This window comes from Limanda limanda, chromosome 5 (genome assembly GCF_963576545.1).
Source record: "Limanda limanda chromosome 5, fLimLim1.1, whole genome shotgun sequence".
NCBI lineage: Eukaryota > Metazoa > Chordata > Actinopteri > Pleuronectiformes > Pleuronectidae > Limanda > Limanda limanda.
In genome coordinates this window covers 11,849,606-11,869,515 of record NC_083640.1, presented here as the reverse complement: position 1 = coordinate 11,869,515, position 19,910 = coordinate 11,849,606, and positions in this window count along the sequence as shown.

The following is a 19,910-nucleotide window of genomic DNA, read 5'->3' as shown; positions in this document are numbered from 1 at the left end:
ACTAAGGAATGAAAGCGAAAAGTTCTTGCACGAGAGAGAGAGAGAGAGAGAAAATTGTATTGCATGCTACAAGCGGGAATGTGCACGATGCAGCTGTAACTGAGGTCTGTCTGTCTGCGTGGATGGTAACAACTTTATGGACAATACCGCATATGCTAAACACAGCATAAAATGCAGAGATCTGTTAAGCTGCTATATTATCATGAAAAGTGAGAGAAACTTTTTGGTTCATCATGAAACTCTAGCAGGAAATATCAGAACATAGTGGGCCACCGCAGTAAATAATACATAGCCTTGGCAGAGTTATACAATGTCAGAGCTAGATTTTATTGCATAGACAAAGTTTAGAGCAAATGCATGTTAAAGTAAAATTAGTTGTTTGACTGAACTAAATGAAGAAGACCAGAAAATTATGACATTACATATCTTTAGCTCACGCTTTTATCCAAAGCCACTTACAATAAGTGCACAATAAGACACGGAGTGCATTATTATTAAGATACTTTTTAAGCACAGATGCAAGTATCTTATTTATTATATTCTTTGCTGGTTAAATCCATATAGTATGGATTACCCCCTAAGACAAAGATGTTAATGTTGATTCCTTTGTTAAACACAAAATAAGCTCACATATCCTTGTGTATTGAATTACAACCATTATTGATTGTGAATAATTGGCTGGAGTCATTGAAATGCTGTGTTTTACAGCTTGAACCCACAAAGTCTCAGTGTGTTCTCGTGATGCTGCTCCCCTGTCTGGCTCAAAGTAGGCCAGTCTTCTCATGTCTACCTGGAGAACCGATGTTACTCGTATCCCAGTTCTTTTTAAGTTGTTATTTTATGCAGGAAGTGTCACTAACCTACTTGCCACTGGGTTCTGCTCTAATGTTAGCAGTGTGAACCTCCTCTGACCTCTCAAAGTGACAGGGTTTTGTTGCATAACAACCTAGTGTAATGAACTTCCTCCCAGGAGATGTCATTAAGGACGGGAATGTTTGTCTTCCGCTTGCACCAAAATGAATATTCAGCTATTATAGCTGCACAGCATTCAGATCTGATATGAATATTGGGTTTCAGCTTGTACGGAAGAGAGACAGAAACCCGTTCCAGATGAGTTTTATTTACTGTCTCTGCGTCTGTCTGATCTGCCACTGGTACTTCTTTATTCTAACTGGGGTTTCGCAGGGTGAAGACAGTTGAGGTCGTTCCAGTCTTTCTCCTGTAGTTTATCTGGGGTATATCATTCAAGACTCCTCCTCGTCTTTCACTCAGATGTACATATTTGTTTTAACTGATGTCCTGTTGTAGGCCACTAAAGGTCTGTAATAACACTGCTTCGGTTTCTGCAACGCGACCACGCCAAGAACCACAGAGACGTGGACGGGATTGAGTTGTCAGAGGGTTTTCCATCATGCAAGCGGATCACATCCCAGCAAAGGTTCTCCTTGATAAATGAACCCAATTGGTCGGCTTATCGGCTGGATCAACACTGTTCGCCTCTCGTGGCTCGACTCCTTTTTCCCATGCAGGAGGCCCTGTAGAGGGGGAGTGCACTGTGGGTGAGCGTGTGTGATATGGGAAGAAGAGAGAGAGAGAGACAAAGAAAGTTAGGGGGGAAAAGTGAAAAATGTCACAATGATTATTTGAGTTCTCGTGTTTATTGAAAATGACTCCGATCCAAAAATATTCACAGCAAGCGGAAGAGAGAGCAGCTCTCTGTACCTCGGGGGGTGGGTGGGGTGAGTTGGGTTTGGTGGGGGCACCTTGATTACCTATTCCCTTCTGCGGATTCTCATCATCCTAATAGTGAATATAACGAGAGGAAGTAATGATTTCTGCTCCGAATTATGGGGATGTTTACACTGCTTGTCGACTAAGCAATATATTTCAGATCAAAGATAAAGTGAACGAAAGAAAAATAGAAGTTGCATTAGTGCAACACTGGGAAAGAGGAAATGGTGAGTCCCAGTAGACTGATGTATCTTGTAAAGCAATCCCTCCTTCTCCTCCTCCTCCTCCTCCCTTCTTGCTGCACCGAAGGAGTCACTGCCAAGATGGCTGCTCGAGCTCCAGGCCTGCAGGGCTTGACCCCGCGCACATTGCCAGACACCATTTCTCTAAATCCGACCTCAAAATGAATCTTCAGACCCTGGCATAATTCCTCATCCTCGCTTCCTGTCCTCCTCACAACATCGCTCCTTGTCTCTGCGCTCCGCTTTTATTTTTTCCCCATCGCGGGCCGCAGGACGGATGGCGTGGGGCGCCTCAGCCTTCAAATTCCTGCGAGTTAAAGATGGTATAAGACTCACAGAGCTGGGCGTCTGGGGCTCCTCCCTGTAGGTTTGTAATGCTGGCAGCCACGGACGCCTCCTTTTTCAGAGTCGTCGCGAGTTGTCCTCCCCTGAGTCTGGAACTCTCCACCACAGCGGCATGAATCCCTGGCAGATTGTGTGCACAAATAGAGCCATTAACATAGAAGGTCACTTTTAATTGCGGAGCTCACAGTAAGTGTTTTCATGTACTGCTGACCTCATGCAGAACTCCCCTGTAAATGAAACGACACACCATCACATCATTTTTTAATATAACGGAAAACTCTGATGAAATCTGGGCGAACGGGAGAACGCTAGAATTTTTTTGTCCAGTGCACTTGACAAAATGGAAAGTGATACATTATGTTTTCAATGAGATTGGCACATATCGCACTAATGTAAAGCCATATTTTACTAAGCTGAAGGAGTTTATTGTTTGCATTTCTTAAAGCCAGATGTGGGATCAGCTGTATCCAAGTTTAATTGCTTGTGTTGAATATATAGCTCATGAGTTTAGAAAGTCATTGCACTTGACAAGTCCCCATAATAACAGCTGATTTATTGTCTTAGAAAAGAGAAATAATAGGTTTTCTGTCGTAGGCCAATCACTGAGGGCTTTTATTGGATTTTTCCACTCCTCTAATAACTTTGCATTATTTTGATTTCACAGCGCAGTATATGCTACGGAGTTGTTCTCATGGTCTTTTTTTTCCATCATCGAAGGGGCAAACAAAAAATATATATTTTCCACCCCTGTTTGTCACATTATACCGACAGATCCCTGGTTCTGGGCAGGCCGGCCCGGTGTTAACTACTACTTGGACCTTCTCTCTCTATGCCTCTCAGTCTGTGTTGGGTATATTCTCATCCTGTTTTTCTTTTTCATTCAAAATACGTTTTTAGTTTTTTCTAGCGCTCATGAGAAAAATAGTCAAATTAAAATCTGAACTCCAACCACTCGAGTTTACACTTATTCTTTATTTTTGATGAATTTTCCTTTCTCTGAGCACCCCCCCCCCCTCATCCCTCCCCTCCCTTCTCTCTAGAACCACCCACTACGTCTAAGGTCACTCACTAGCCAAGACGAAGGCTGTTGAGCAGGGCTGCAGCAAACTTGGCAAAGTCCCGGTCAGACTCCCTGCTGCTCCGTGGGACATACCAGCTCCTTTGCCAAGTCAAATAACACATTTGGTGAATTGAAAGTAAGATTTAAGTGGGCCAGTACAATGCGGCCAACCCTCTCATCTCTGCTCCTTCTCTTTGTGTGCTAGAGTGTGAAAACTGCGCTTGTTCTCAAGGACTTAATCTTTTTTTTTTTCTTCTTTTCGTGCTGATTATTTGGAAACAGGTCAGTTGCGTGTGGAGGCTAGAACTCCACGCACCAGTTTGATATTTTTTATAAATCCAGATTCACTGCCTCACCGAGTAAATTTTTTCTCACCTCTCAGTCTGTTTCTCCTTTTTTTTAACCAGCACTCTTTTCTCTTCTCTGTGTGAATAAGAACATTTCTCAGAGAATTCAGTGGCTAAGTTCAGGCCCTTGAAGTGATTGGCTTTGATTCAAGACCCTGTTTTCGTCTCTTTGAGAAGAAGGAAAAAACGATGAAAAGGAGCAGGAGTATTGTGCTCTTTTCACCTCACAGTTTTTTTTCTTTAACATACAAATATAAAACATGCAGGCTTATGTTTGCTGTACTCGCTCTCTTTTATGCATCGTGATAGAAAAAAAGAAAACATAAGAGAAAAATCTTGCCACTAGTCTTATTGAATTCTGTTAGATTAGATGTATCCATCACAAAAGTACATACTTGAAATATATATACAACTCCATGAATATCACACTCTTTTTATAAAAGAAACATTCGGGAAAATAACTTAAATGATGTCTTCCCTACAAATAAAGTTTAGCATTCATTTTATTCATAGATTTGGGGGGTTGCTTTGTTTTTAGAGGAACCACAAACAGAAGTGTGAAAATTTGAATTGGACTCATCGAGGCGGAAAACTTTGTCTGGATGTCTTTCTGCCTCTGCACTCTGACATGGCCGTTACTTCAGAAATCAAGTCACATTTATTTTTTTCATATAATGATATAAAACATCCTGAAAAGACAAATGTAGACACACGACTAACACAAATACAACAATTAAACTCACTGGTTTGAGGCTGTTGATTGTTGACAACAAAAATGTATGAGAACTGAAACTATACAGTGTGTTATCAGAGAATTACATTTTTGTATTTTAGATGTTTAAGTTCATTTGAGCCTGTAAATCGGTCACTCTGCTCCAGTCCTTCCTATCTGAGGTTTGCAGTCCCTGATATGAGAAGCACCAGATTTAGCTGCATGTTGCTTGAGGATACACAGAGAACACCTTTTCTGCAAAGACGTCCCTGTTGTTAATATGGTTTGTGATAGATTTTAATTAACTTTGGAAGAGAACAGAGGAATTGCTTGTAATTAAACTCTACATAATTGTACCATCACAGACTTGTTTCTACTTTTCTGTGCATCCAGTATTTTCTTGTTACTCTGCATTTGTTCCCCAGTGTCTGGGAGTTAAAGATGGATTAATGAATATAAACTACTGACACCAAAACTCTACACTGTGTCTGTCTGTGAGACCTGTTAAATGGTTGTGATTTGATTTCACACTGCTAACTATGAGTGGCCAAGACTAGTTTGTAAACACGCCATTTATCTGTCATCATTCATTCTCCAGTTTATGTTCTATTCAAATTCTTTTAGCTGTAAAGGATTCTGTCTTTGTGAGAATCACTCAAGTCAGGTCAAAGGTCATCTCACTGTGAATTATTTTTGTATGTTTTTTTTTTTTAACTTAACTTTACAAGGGCTAAGAGGGTATAACTTATTTGTTGTTGAGAAAGTAAAAATGTAATAAAATAGAATTAAAATCCAGGTAAAATCAGGAAAGGCCCTCCAATAAAAGTATGTTTTAACAAGGGATTTAAAAGAGATCACTGACTCAGCTGACCTGATTGTTCCAGAGTTTTGAGGCCCTCCCAGCAAACACTCTTTCCCCTTTGGTCCAGTATTTGGAACACACAGAAGACACAATCAGTAAATTCTTAAAATCAATCCTAAAACATACAGGGACGCAGTGTAAAGACGCTTTGAGACTTTTCACAGAGAGGCAGGAGATTAGTACAGTTAAGGGTGCAGTGAAAAGTTAAAATCTACGGATAGAATGAGGAGAACAAAGATGGAGAGATAGAGCCGAGTGTCAGGACAGAGAGGGTTTGTGGAAAAGAGGTAAGGGATTTAGGGATCGGGAGGGCAGGCAGAATCAGCAGGCAGTACTCAGAGTCCAGCTGGTCCCCGGCTTCCAGGGTATACTTCAAGGACCACTCTCTCTCTCTAACCCACACACACACACACACACACACACACACACACACACACACACACACACACACACACACACACACACACACACACACACACACACACACACACACACACACACACACACACACACACACACACACACACACACACACACACACACACACACACCTACTACACTCACCCACCATTGCTCATTGTCTGCTTCCAATCTCTCTGTATCCTCACTCCCCACATCATCTCCACCCACCTTCCCCTTCTTTACTTTTGCTGTATCTGTCATTTTCACCCCCTCTCCATTTTTGATCCACGGGCTGATAATGATGAATTTCCCTCAGCTGTACAGGAGTTGGCAGAAAAAGTTTGCTCAGCAAAGTTTTGAAAGTAAAGCGGAGTGCAGCTTATGATATTAGTGCAAGTTCAACACGATGCTTCGGGAGACAAAGCCATTTTTCCTCATTTAACTTCCCCTGGATGTATTTTGCTAAATAAGCTTTTTAAGGTAATATACTGTTGTTGTTTTTTCATAACTTCTTGGTCATTTTTTTTCATCTCTCTGCATTTTCAGATAATCCACAGGCCAATCTACTCCGCTTGGCTGTGTGGCCATGATTTTTAGCTGAGGTTATTTTAATTGAAAGGTCACTCACTAAGTCAGCAAAAACTAAAAATAATAGAAACGTAGTCAAGTTCATTGTTTAAAGTAAAATGAACATAAATACAGTCACGCTGATCAGGAATCTTCATATTCCGTTATTCAGATGCTTCTGATTGATTGACTAATTTCAATATATCTGAAACTAACAGAAACTGTCAGTCTACTGCGAAGATGGTATGTGTTGTCATAGGCTTACTGTAGTAACTCTGTTGTAACCATCTATCATTCATAGTTACTTTCACTCCCTGACACAAATCTTCATTTTCATGTTCACATACTGGGTCAGATAATCAATTATGAGCCATCTACAAAACAAGATTTGTTTTTGTGTGCTTCCTCTCCAGTGACAACCATGTCTGGAGGCATTATGTTGGCGAGTTGTCTTTTCCTAGTTAAACAATTGAAAACAAAAGTCACTGCGTCAGGCGCATGCTGTTTACCTAATTTCTCAATAAAATATTAGTATTTGTCGGGAGTAACATGCATTAAAACACAGTCCTATTCCCCATTCCCTTTAAAAAACAGGGGTGACAACATTTTAACACAATATAAAGCATGGGCACTTAGATGGGGTCAAGAACATTGGTTATTTAAATAATGAGATCGAAAATAACAACAGAAACAGGAAAATACACATGTTTCGGGATGACCAGCTCTTAGCTGGAAGTCAGCGCTCAATAAATCAGGAACAGAAAGCAAAATCCTGATTATATTTCCTGCTACTTGAGTGGTTGGCGGAGGCATACAACCACACGGCGGTAATGCTAGTCTGTAGTTGGGAAAAATACCCCCTCTAGTGGTGACTACCTTGCAGTCTCTCCCCACCTGACCTCTGCCTCTCTTCTTAAACTGTGAGTCTGTGACTGTAACTGTTGCGTGAGTGCAGCTGTTATGTTTTGTTGTTGCTGTTGCTAATGTGTCTACGATGGTTTTTAGCTACTCTGAATTTGCTTTGTTTGGCTAGCTGAAGGTTGAAGGTAAAACAAAAGTAGCGTACATTGCTAACTTTTGTGCTAGTTCGTAGCATCACTGTCTAACTAATGTACGATCATGAGAATATACACTATTGGCCACACTTGTAAATTAATTAGCCATACAGGACATATAGCATGGTAGCAAAGGTAGCCATCAATTATTATATTTTGCACATATATCATTGGCTTCTAAAGTGCACATTTGCAGATTGCATTGTCTGTCGACCAGTTTGCCTAATTGCAAAATTTGAGCTGAGAAGTGAAGTTACTTTTTCTTCATATGTCTTCCTCCCAACCTCGCTCCCTCTCTGTAGGATTATGTGCAGGTTACGGAGCTAGCACAGTGTGGATTAGCCGGGTCGTTTCTCCATGCTTGGTGCCTCTCTTAATGAGATTATGCATCATCAGGCTTGTTTACTGGTAGCTAGTTTATTGTTGAGACCTGACAAAAGTTCAGCCCCCTTCAACCCACTTACTGGTGCCCACGCCCACACACTCATACTTGGCTTAAGCCGTCAAACCCAACAAACAAACTACACGTAATATTCAGTGCTGCTTCCTTTCGAAAGGCAGTGCACGGTGTTTCTCTATTTTGATAATGAAATCAAATATACCACCAGTTGGGTGGAACGCAGAACGCAGTAATGATCCAAACTGTTCTGAAGGATACCATTAGACAGATCACTACGGATCAGGTGTCTCTGTGTGTTCCCTTTAGCTAGAGTCCACTATAACCATCTTTTAGCGTCAGCGCCACCTTTCATTAGCCTAATGAAGCCATCAAGACAGCCTGTTTGTACAGAGCGAGGTCTAGCTCTGTCAGACATCCCAGCTCCGCACTCCATCTGTGGTGAATGAGCCTCTGTGTGGCCTGAGGGGGGTGTGACTTAGACTCTGTGTGTCATTAGCCATTGATGTTATTGGCTCATTATCTCCCAATTAGGCTGCTATCAGAGCTAGCTGCCGTTTTCATTACCACGTAGACCTCCGTGATCTAACAAAGACCAATGCCGCTGATTAAAGATGGTTTCAGCAATAACATGTAGTGCAGGGTCTTTGAACTCTCTGTGATATAGTTAGAGCCGAGGTGATATAACACAATGAAGCTGATTAGAGAGGGCACGTCTCTTATTGTGCCACTTACCGAGGTTAAGGCAGAGTAATACTGATTAATGCTCCCTTGGTGGTGCGTTTTGTTAGTATTGTACAGTCAATTAAGAAGCAGAATAATTCAGGATGGTTACGATTAGGCTTTCAAAAAATACAACGGGCAATTTTGATTTCAATTCAAGACGCTCCATTTGTAAATGTAAGCACCTAGTCTTTCTTCACATCATTATATACTGTACAAATTGCATCATGCAATGTAAGAGCACTGAAGGACAAGTTCAAGTCTGTGTGTGTGTGTGTGTGTGTGTGTGTGTGTGTGTGAGTGTGAGTGTGAGTGTTGAAGTACTAATCAGCTCTGCTAATCACCCAGTGTGGGTGAGCCTGTAAGGCAGGGACAAGAGTGGCCTCTCCTCAGGTAAATCGGAACAAGGAAATAAAGTCCTGCAAATTAAAGCCCAGAAAAGATTATACAGTCAAAATGTTTGTCCTTCACTTTGACCATGGAATCAGTGCCAGCTGGGCAATGCTTCTCCTTCATGTCGTATTACTTTTTTAATTAATCTACTACAGACTCCTCAGAGTGATGAGATACATTAGAGTCTTCTGTTGAATGCAATCAATTATTTAGGTTTTGTTGCTGCAGAATATGGGAGATAATTGACATGTCTTTCTCATGTTTTGCACGACTGCAAGAGCATTTTGATTTAATATGTTGAGTCTCAACCATAGGATCATAACAAACCTTCTCCTCCTATAGGCCTGGACCATCAAGCTTAAGATTAATTAAGGGAAGAAACGGCACAATACAGTAATTGGTAGCATTAATGTTTTTAATACTGTATATATGTATGTGTGTTCTTGGTTGGCCTCGCCACAGCGCTGCATTTCTGCCTATTTACCCGTTAGAGGGGTTAGTTCCCTGATCCGTGAGAACTGTGTAAGTGTCTGCCTGGTGATTAACTCCACATCGCAGCACAACGTCTTCCCCCTCACTGCATAAATGGTCTTTAATTGAGGGAGCCGGCTCCTTAGCAGGGAACCTCTTCTCACTCTGTGTCGATTAAAACGTCATTTTATAGCCAAAAAAGAAACACGTTCCCAATCACTGCCCTTGAATTATTGTTCTGTAGCTCGAGGCTTGTATTTTAAAGTCACTGAATAATTGCAATCAGATTATTCTAATCAAGCGCTGGAACAGTAATTACAGGTTGCAGTCATTTAAACTGCCCTGGAAGTCCCGTACACACTGGTGGTGCGCATATTAAAAGTTTATGTCGCGAGAGATAAATTTAATGAAGAGGATTGTAATCTCCCAGCTACTTTTAGATAGGTTTCACACGTGTGTGGGGAAAGTGCGATCTGAATCCCGCCATCACGGTGACTGTGCCGAAGGCGCTCATCGTGGATATTGTTTCGTACCTCGCGCCATTCTCCTTGTGCCTCCTCAGTCCCCTCAGTCAACGGAGCCCAGGCATTAGCACCAAGCATTGCTCTGAATTGGACTAGACGCGTTTCCTCCCACTCATCTCCCCCCACTGATAACCTCATCTGTGCCCAGGTCTGGATTTCATGTCAAGGCAAACGTTAGGTGACTTAGTGCTGTGCCAAGCTGTCAGAGAGGCATGAGAATTACAATCTGGAGGTCTGTGTGACAGTGGAACCGTCTCTCCTAATCCTGTTTACGCACATCCGCATCACCCTGTTCCAAAACAGAAACCCTAAAGTGTGTGTTTTTTTTGTCTGTGTGCTGGTGTGTATGCATGTGTGTGCATTCATATAAGTGTGTGTGTGTCTCATTCTGAAAACAGTAGGTTTGTGTGTGTGTGTGTGTGTGTGTGTGTGTGTACGTGTGTGTGTGTCTACGTATTGTGTTGATGTGGAAGGTGTCGTACATGCTCTGAATGTATAATTCAATATGACTAATCATGGTGGTGGCTGCCAACCCAGCAGCACTGGCTGACAGACTGGGCCCAAAGCTAATTTGATAAGGTTACAATGCTCTTGAGCTGAGATTCAGATTCAGCAGCAGCAGCAGCAGCAGCAGCAGAACAGCGGTGGCGCTGCATATGCAGCTACCTGCGATACAGTCCCAATTGACTACTTTGGGCTTCTGTCCACACCCAGCTATTCCACATCTAATCCCTATTCAGTTAGTTTGGCTGCATAGGCAACATCTCTGTCTCCGACGCTAATCGCTAAAAGTGTGCTTGCGTTTTTGTGTGTGTGGGGCGAGGAACGGAATTTACAATGATAATAATCACCCGCAAAATGCAATACCTGTCCCTTATGAAACACACGGGGGCTTACCGGAATCAATCACAATGGAATTGATCGCTGTAACACTTCGGCTTGGTGGTGTATAGCTCCCATGCTGCGCTAAAACAGGTCCCATTTTAATCTCTTTACCGTCTGTCTTTTCTGTGTAATTCTCCAGCTTGTCAGTAAATGTAGTAGCTTCTAAATTACATGGTGGTGAACAAAAGTGGTTAAAGGCGAGTGGATGTGGGCTGTGTTCGCCGTGAGGGTATTTCCATAATAACTCAGCATGAGAGATAACAAGGGGAGAAGCCCACCTCAACAAACTCCCCGAACAGTTTGATACATGTTGATTGACGTCTGTTGATTGTATGTTGTGTTAAATTGAGAACTTGATGATTGGGACTCAATGTGGACTCTTAACCTTTATAAGCAGTGTGTGCATCATATTACACGTAATGTTGTGTACTGCTAGATTACCCAATGTTAAGAAATAGAATATTTGAGTGTGGAGTTTAACTTTATTGAACTTTGACCCACGGTGCCCTAAGTTGGGAGGTTATCTGTAGCCTGCTGATCCTCATTTAATATTCATCTGCTTCCACTGTTGTTTTCCTCATCATACTGTAATAGTGTAAGACCATTACCCCAAGAGGCTACAGCTGGGTCATATGTAAGGCAGTCAGGGTCAAATCCCTTTGGTTTGGTCTGAGGACTGATGCAGGCCTCTATGGAAATCAACTTGATGTTGAAGTGATGATCAAGTGATGTTGATGCTTGTTTCAGTTATAATCAAGTTGATCAACGATGACATTTGTCTATTTGGTAAGAGGTTCCTCTAGATTTTACCATTTTCTTTCATTTCACCCTCTTTGTAGTCTTTGCATTATCGGAATGGATGCTCTTAATTTAGAGGCATTTACACCAGGTCGTCATGGTATTCAGACTGATGAATCTGAGCTGGCACCACAGCACTTTATATTTGTTATTAAATATTTAGTTGTTAATTGCCACATGTCAACTTTAACTTAATTTAAAATGTTTGCTGCTGTTACAATACAGTATATAGATATATATTTTTTTTAGTAAGTATTGAGTAATGTATCGTGTCTTCTTATGTACTGTATTGTATTCTACACCAGCAAAAGATAGATTTCCATTAATGTCTGCATTATTGGGCAATAAATGTCTAAATCTTTATTGTTATTCCAAGCAACACATAAGAGATGCCAGTTACCAATTTCCTGTTGTGATATTTCAAAATATTTATAAAAACATTCAACTCTATTCTGACCTCCTGTTTTAAGACGCACTTGCTGGAGATCACTGTCTTTACATTAGATATCTCAGTATCATCGAATCCTCTGTCAAAGGATTTGAACACAGAAATCAGTCAGCTGCTAAAATCAAATACAAGGAAGGAGGAATGGCGAGGGAGCAAGAGGCAAAGGGTGTCAGCAAATGGTTAAGATAAAACTGGCAGGTTATTACACTTTTTCCATTTCGATGTCCAATATAAAATTTCTATTATAAGGACAATTAATTACCCCTGCAAAATGGCAAATGTGCATCCTTGTCAGGTGGAGTGTACTCTGATGGCCTTTCCTCAAACAGAGAATGTGAAGATTTGATCTCTTCTAATGGTTCTGCAGGAAAGGGTAATTACGGCATGGTCAAAGCTAATTTGCTTTCTGCCAGATGAACTGTTGTATTTTATTGCAGGCTGACATTTTAAAGTAATTATGGCTCTGTTGACCCCAGACAATTTCAGATGTAGCATGGTCTTGGGTGATCCTCTCTCTCTCTCTCTCTCTCTCTCTCTCTCTCTCTCTCTCTCTCTCTCTCTCTCTCTCTCTCTCTCTCTCTCTCTCTCTCTCTCTCCCTCTCTCTCTTTCTCTCTCTCTCTCTCTCTCTCTCTCTCCCTCTCTCTCTTTCTCTCTCTCCCTCTCTCCCTCTCTCTCTGAATGGAAGTCAGAGGCGTAACAAGGTAATGACACGGACGGAGAGAGCCATATGGGGCTCCTCCATCCAGCTCGCAGCCTCAAACCTTCACATCATCATTACCCACCATGCATTTCACATTGACTTTGCATCCAGATAGAAATATATGACACTTCCATGATGATGATGATGATGTGTGTGTGGGCATGTGTTGTCTTGCAAGTGTGTGCGTGTAGGTCAGAGTACAGGCTTATGTGTGTGTGTGTGAGGGTAATGTGTATTGTACTTTCATCCCTGGGTTGCATTCATTGCCCATCCCATAGATCCATGTATCGATGAGGGTGTAATTATGTGCCTCAGTGATCATCTCTCTGTTTCTTTACTGCACAGGAATTAAGTAGGCAAAGGTCAATGTGTGCTCCCTGAAAATTGCCTGCAGAAAATCATATGGCGATGAGAGCAATTATGGATTTTTCTCCCCCTCTCAGGACCCCTCTCCCTTCCCCTGTCTCTCCCTCGTACTTTTTTTCCCTTCGTGTTTCTTCTTTTGTCGATGAACATTTGAGCAGATGTCAATTGATATGTGCTTCGAGCAACCTCCGTATTTGTTCTGCAGCAACCCCCTAAATTATCTCACTTGTATTCTCTAGTTATTCTGGAAATGCACACAGACATGGACCTGCAGACACACAGGGAAAGAATTATAAATATGTGAGACAATATGATAGTGAAAGCAAAAGTAAAGAGATGCTTCATTAACTCAAAAGATTATGTGATGAATTGTACTGACAGCAGCAAACAATATGTACTGTATGTAATGCACCCTTTGACCTATTTTTTCATATTCACTGGTACTGATTTGTATAATATGTGAAAATATGGTTTTTCCGTAGATAATTCTACTTAGCACCTGATGATTCCACCTCACTTGTCATCTGGGCTGTAAGATATTTCTACCAGGAAGCGTAATTGTGTCTCATGACCTGATAGCGGAAAATTGAAAAGAAAACCACAAAGTTGGACATTAGATAGTGTGACAATCAAGAAATATGAGAACCGCTGGCACAGTAGAATCCAAGGTAGCCTCACCACTTCTGCATTTGGTAGGGTATTCAATTTTCAGAGAAAATGGCATAAGAAGGATGCTCTCTATCCATCTTGCTCAGTCTATCTTCCCCTTTCCTTGACTAAGCATACTCCTCCATCTCCTAATATCATTCTGGATCTAATAAAGACTGACACTTGTGACACTTCAAACATGTCGCCACCAACAGCTCCCGCCTAACAAAAGAGCCCCTAGTGCTACACGTTTTAATGGCGGAGCAGAGCAGGCCGGTGCAACCCGGCCCAGCAGGTGTCTCCCACACATCCTGGTACTGAGAAACACTCCCTCTCATTCAGCCTGTCACTGAACACAATGGCACAAAAAGCCCTCGCCTGACGGCCTCACAATGGCCACCGTGCACAGACGGGGTCTATAGCTTTGTGATGCCCAGTGTCTTAGAGAAAATGTATGTGTAAACATGGAATAGAGGCACTTCAGAATTGGCAGTATTGATGATACAGAGCAAATGATATGGATTAAGAGAAGTTTTTAGTGCTTTTAGACATGTTTTAGTTTAGTAATGCACAATGATATATGATAATATGTTGTGAGTTTACGGTGATATGTTGAGGAGCAAACCCACTTAACAAAATAGTTGGTAATTGTGTAGGTATGTATAAAGACAATGGATCCTTCAGCTCCCTGTGATCATGAACAGGTTGAGTTTGATATGCAGATGATTATATAGATGAATGAAACCAACCGGTTGAGGCAAATGGCTGCCTACATTGAGCCTGTTTCTGTTTTGTTTCTCTCCACAGTCCCCAAGTGCTCGACCTTACTATGTTAAGTGCCTAAAGTGTTATATGATTTGGCGCAAAAATAATAATAACAAAAAAATATTAACTTTATTCATAGATCACTTTTCATCCACCTCACGAAGTAGCAAAGCAGCAGCACAAAAAACAGACTATTCATAAAACCATCAAATCATACAGTACAATTGATTTGAATTGAATTGAATACATGGGTTCAAAAAAGGAATACAATTTTTTCACAAATAAGACAAACCCCAAACCTAGAGTACAGATTAGAATCAGCAGATTTAAATGGGTTGAATTGTTTTCTAAGGAACCAAGCATCAGGCATATTTTGCTACTGCTTTCACTTAGCAGCATCTGCGCTCATCAACTGAAGTTATGCCTAATTCAAAAGGGTTTTGGGACCTCTACAACCTCCATAAACAATTGGGTGGAAAGATCAAAGGCAGCGAGCCTGCTCTGTGCTGCCTGTAGGGGTTGTAAGTGAATATATAGCCTGCTGTGCATTGTGTAGCTGAGATTTCGTCTTCGTCTCTCAAAGAGCAGCATGCCTAATTATAAAAGCCTTGTCAATTGTCTGATACAACTTTGATAATGTGAGCCTGCAGCTCAATACTGCAGTACAATTATGTTTTCAAAAAGCAAAGCTATAGTTCTTGCTAATCACATTCACCTTAGTAATCTAATAAGAATTCCACCTCCCTCATTTGTATGTATTGAAGTCGTTGCCAGGTGATGGCCTCGTTACAATCTAAGAGGAAGAGTAGTGTTATTGTAAAATTGTGATACGGTCAAAGTAAATTCAGGAGAGGACTTTCTGTTGAGCTCAGCGATGTTTCAAGGACATTATACATGTAAGATTATTTATTTATGGGTAACCACACCCAGCGAGGGTCATGTAATCATATGGTCATGTGTATGTTTGATTACTTTTTTGAACATATGACTTGGAATCCAGAATGCTTAATGCAGTCGTGTCTTTTGGGTTTACACTTGATAATGGTGTACATAACCTCTAATAATTCACAAAGTTAGATTAAACTGACTTATTAAAGCCAGTAGGTTACTTAGTTCATTTAGTACCCAGAACCTCCAGTATGTAGTTGCACTGTGTGGTGTATTCCAAAGCTTGTTCATACCATGTTGACCTTTACTTTTACCTTATATGTAAAGATGCAACAGGCTGTATCTATACGTGTGTTTATGACTAAGTGTGACATAATATAGACAAAGATAGAGTGAGTCTGTGCATGTATACTGAATGTGTATATGTGTTCCCCATAAAGATTATGAAGGATATTAGTGTTGTCCAGGACATTGGGCATTAAAATTGATTTTTTTCTCTTGCCTTCTCTTTTCCACATAGCATGTTTTAATTATAATTATAATAATAACATTGATTTATATATTACTCCTTTCAAGGTAGCCAAGGCCACTCTACAGAATTATGAATTGGGAATAAAAATTCAATTGGAAAATATTTGAAAAGGTAGCCAGGGTTAAAAAACAAGTGGTCGAAAGGCTGTTAATTAGTTTTTTATAAGAGTCCAGGGATGGTGAATTGCGGCACTCTGCTGGAACAGAGTTGAGGCCGCCACACTGAATGCCCTGTTGCCACCGGTTGTTTGGTGAGGACTGGGGACGGTGGGTAGACCTGTATCTCAGTACAATAGGTTCCAGGATGGAGTACACATAGGGGAGAGGGAGGCCAGACAGTTGCTGGGTTGCCGGGGCATGGAGGGATTTATAGAGAGATTATTGCTACAGTGATTTAAGATCTCAAAGTGACTCTTCTTAATAAATGATCAACGATACATATAAGACCCACATACGTTGCACCCTACTATTTGTCAACATATGAACTTGTCTTCCCAATGAAACAGATTTGAGAATTTTTCTATCTGTAACAATTTAAATTTCAGCTACAATATATACCATGAATATTGGTGTTTGTAATGCTGCTCTGTGGCTCGAAAAGACAAAAATGTCTCATAGAGGTATGACCAGGTCCATGTCAGCTGTTTCATCCACATGATTCAGAAAGAAAACTCCAGGTAAAGTTTGTGCTGCAAGCATCACTTATTAATTATATCAACGTCAGGTGATTCCAGAAAAATGAGTCGTACAACATGAAGTTGTATCACCTTGTTGCGTTAATATGGTGCTAGTGTAATAATATGTTCCTTAAGCACTTGTAGACCAGGCTGAGGCTACAGGTTGGATTAGGTCCCTGGAGGTGATGATAATAATAATGTGACTACTATATTAGGTTAGACGGGTTCCGGCCTGTCTGCTCTTGAAGGTGCCTTAGAGCTCCTGATCACTGTTGGATGAGGTTCTTAGGAAGGGGGAAAATGGCTCTTTAATTCATCATGCAATCAACCAACCATATAATTTAAATACTTCTATGGGAATTAGTGTAATGTTATGATAATTGCTGTACAATTCAGAATAATAATTTTTCCCCTGGTTGGAATTGCTCAATTTTTCACTGTAAAGGTGGGTTTTAATTGGTTTATGATTTATTTGAAAATAATAATAAAGTAGTCAGAGCGAGGTTGTTAATGTATCACATTGGCAAAGCTCAAAATCTCTCTGTTCCACATTAACTGAAATAAACCTCAAATGTGGAAGAAATCGTATTTTCTGGATCTTTTCTTTGAAAAGATGGGTAAAAACAGAACGCTGTGTAAATGTGTTGATACTTTAAAGAGCTCCTTTTCAGATTATTGAATAGTGCTGCGGTGCGGGGAGATAGGGCTGAAACGAAACACTTTCTGGAGTCAAAGTTGGAGTTGAAGAAAGTCAAAATTTCAATTTCCTGTTTTCTCTTCTTTGTGTGTTATACATCCAGGTCATCACCCTATTTGCAACACAGCCTCTTGCTTTGTCTCCGGGCAGGGCTGAGTGGCTTAGTGTATTGTATGTGTGTGTGTGTGTGTGAGATTGCGCACACACACACACACACAGGGGAGATATTCATGTGTTTGTGTGTGTGTGTCTGCCTGCCTTCGTGTATATGTGCACAGTGTGTATAGTGGGGGGGCAGGGGCATTGCTTTCACAGCCCATCACCTTCACTTCCACACCCAATTTGTCATGAGTGTCACGCATCAGGGTGAAAGCTGAGGAAGTCACCACAAGAAAATGGCTGCTTCCACATCACAAATGGTGGAAGGGAAGGGGCACTGGCTCGGGGAAGGCGGTGTCGCGCGGTGGCAGAGAGCAAGACGGTGAGAATGGGGAAAAAAAAAAAAACAGGAATAAATAAACACACACTGCTGACCTCTCCTCTGATTGTGTGAAAACACATGCTGACCGCTCAACATCCTCCATTAGTAACCTGAAAGGAGCTGCTGCTCGCGGGTTTTTCCCCGGTGCTGCGCGGTGGCAATGCTAAGTGAGTGGGTGTGGTAGGTGACATGGCTGCCAAGGCTCTGACTCTGACTGATGAGCTGTGCGGTTGGTACCGGGCATCTATAAACATCTGCCCCGCTCCTGAGTGACAGGTCATTAGCAGTTTAATCAGATTCTAGCGTCAGCGCTGGTCGTGATTATTGGTTCATACCAGCCCCTCCCTCACTCTGCATGTAATTATTGCTTTTGATGGCTTCTCCTGTTTTTTGGTGTTTTCTCCCCGGCGACATGCTCCATTAACTTGAATGTAAACTGTGAAACATGCAGTGTATTCTGCTTATTATCATTCCACTGTAGTAGCTGTAAGGACTTGTTTCCACCTTGGGCGAAAAAACCTGAGGTGGAAAATGTTCCAGCAAGAAACGCTTGAAAGCGCGGCGTGTTGGAGGTGGCTTTGAACCTCCATGTACACATTTCCATGACTTTTGTGTTGGCCTAAGCCGAGTGGTCAGAAAAGCCATTACAGAGGGGTAAGGCTTGTAGCCGGCGGATTATGGACTATTGAAGTCTATGTTCGTCTCATGCTGGAAACTATCAGTGACATCTTCACCCGGTCAAATCCCCCGGCATTAGTCCCTTGACCGGCTGACCTGTCTGTATAATAAGGACACAGGTGCCACAAAGCTTTAGATAACAACATACTTCACAACTAAATAAAATAGCCTGTTATTGCTACAATTTACATCGAACAACTCATCACATTTTATAATGCAAATTGTTTATATGATTTTTTATCTTTTTATAAAAATCCTTCATTTGTGTAATATCTTTATTCGTATACAAGTTGTACTTATTGATGTACAACAGGCAGCTTTGGCCCACACATGTTGTCATGGGTTTGTAGCCGTGCATGATCTCCATATTGCACGCTGAGCTCTCAAGTATAACTACTGGAAACAGAATTAAATAGTCATCAAACTGTGTTAACATTCGGGGGAATGTGTCGGGAGGTAACGGGGACTCAGCTGAACACTGACTTGAATATCTGGCTCTTGATTGACAGATGTTTTATTTCGGTACAATGTTCTCATTGAGGGGTCCGGCGCGGAGCAGGGGCTGGGGGGTTGGACAGCGGGGGTTTCAACCTGATTAAATGCACCCTCTTGGAGAGATGGCGACACAAAGGCAGCCGCAGACAAACTTCAGCAGCTCGAGGCGGGGAGACAAAAAGAACGGGACTTAAAACAGAAACCAAAACAGGCTGAGGGTAAAATAGAGTTTGTTGGAGCGCACACCACCGAATAAGAATATCTGTCGAAATAGATGATAGGTTAGAGGAGCACACATCCTGTAGCAGCAACACTGGTGTAGAGTCGAACAAGTTGAAACTCAGAGAGGAGTGCTATGTAAAAAATCAAATGGGTCAATAACATGAAGCATGATGGAATGAAAGCTGCAATTTTTTTTCCTTTTCTGCAGATGACTTAATTTGCACAGGAAAAGCTGGGCTCCCTCTGAAGGGGCTACCTCCCTCCTTCCCTCTCTCTTTCTTTCTTTCTTTATCTCTCTCCCTCCTTACCTCCCTCCTTCTTCTCCTCTTTGCACTGTACCGTGACCTTCATTGGCGTTCCACCTGCAGGAAGCCATGTTTGATTCTCTGTCCGCCGAGACGCCTGCTTGACAGCAGAATGGTGTCATAGGACCGAGTGGAGGAATTTCTCTTTCTCTGTCATCATTAAGGGGCTTCCCCCTATGGTGAGGGGGATGAAAAGTACGATTTAATGTTCTCTGGAGAGTGGCAGCAGAAGAAAAGCTCAAAGTCCTGCATGCTGGTTTCTGAGTGGGTCACTCCAGCCCTTGCAGCGAATGGGATGTCCCTGAGGAATTTGCCATAGACCGGCCTGAAAGGATGGGGATTAAGACCCTTTTAAGGATGGAAATGTAACAAAAGGAGCACTTTTATGATGTAGCAGTATAAAATGAGGGGGTCCATTGTGTAACTGATTGCAAAAGATCTTTGAAACAGGCGGCCCTGCACTGCCTGCTCGCCCGGCCCAGTGGGCTTTAACG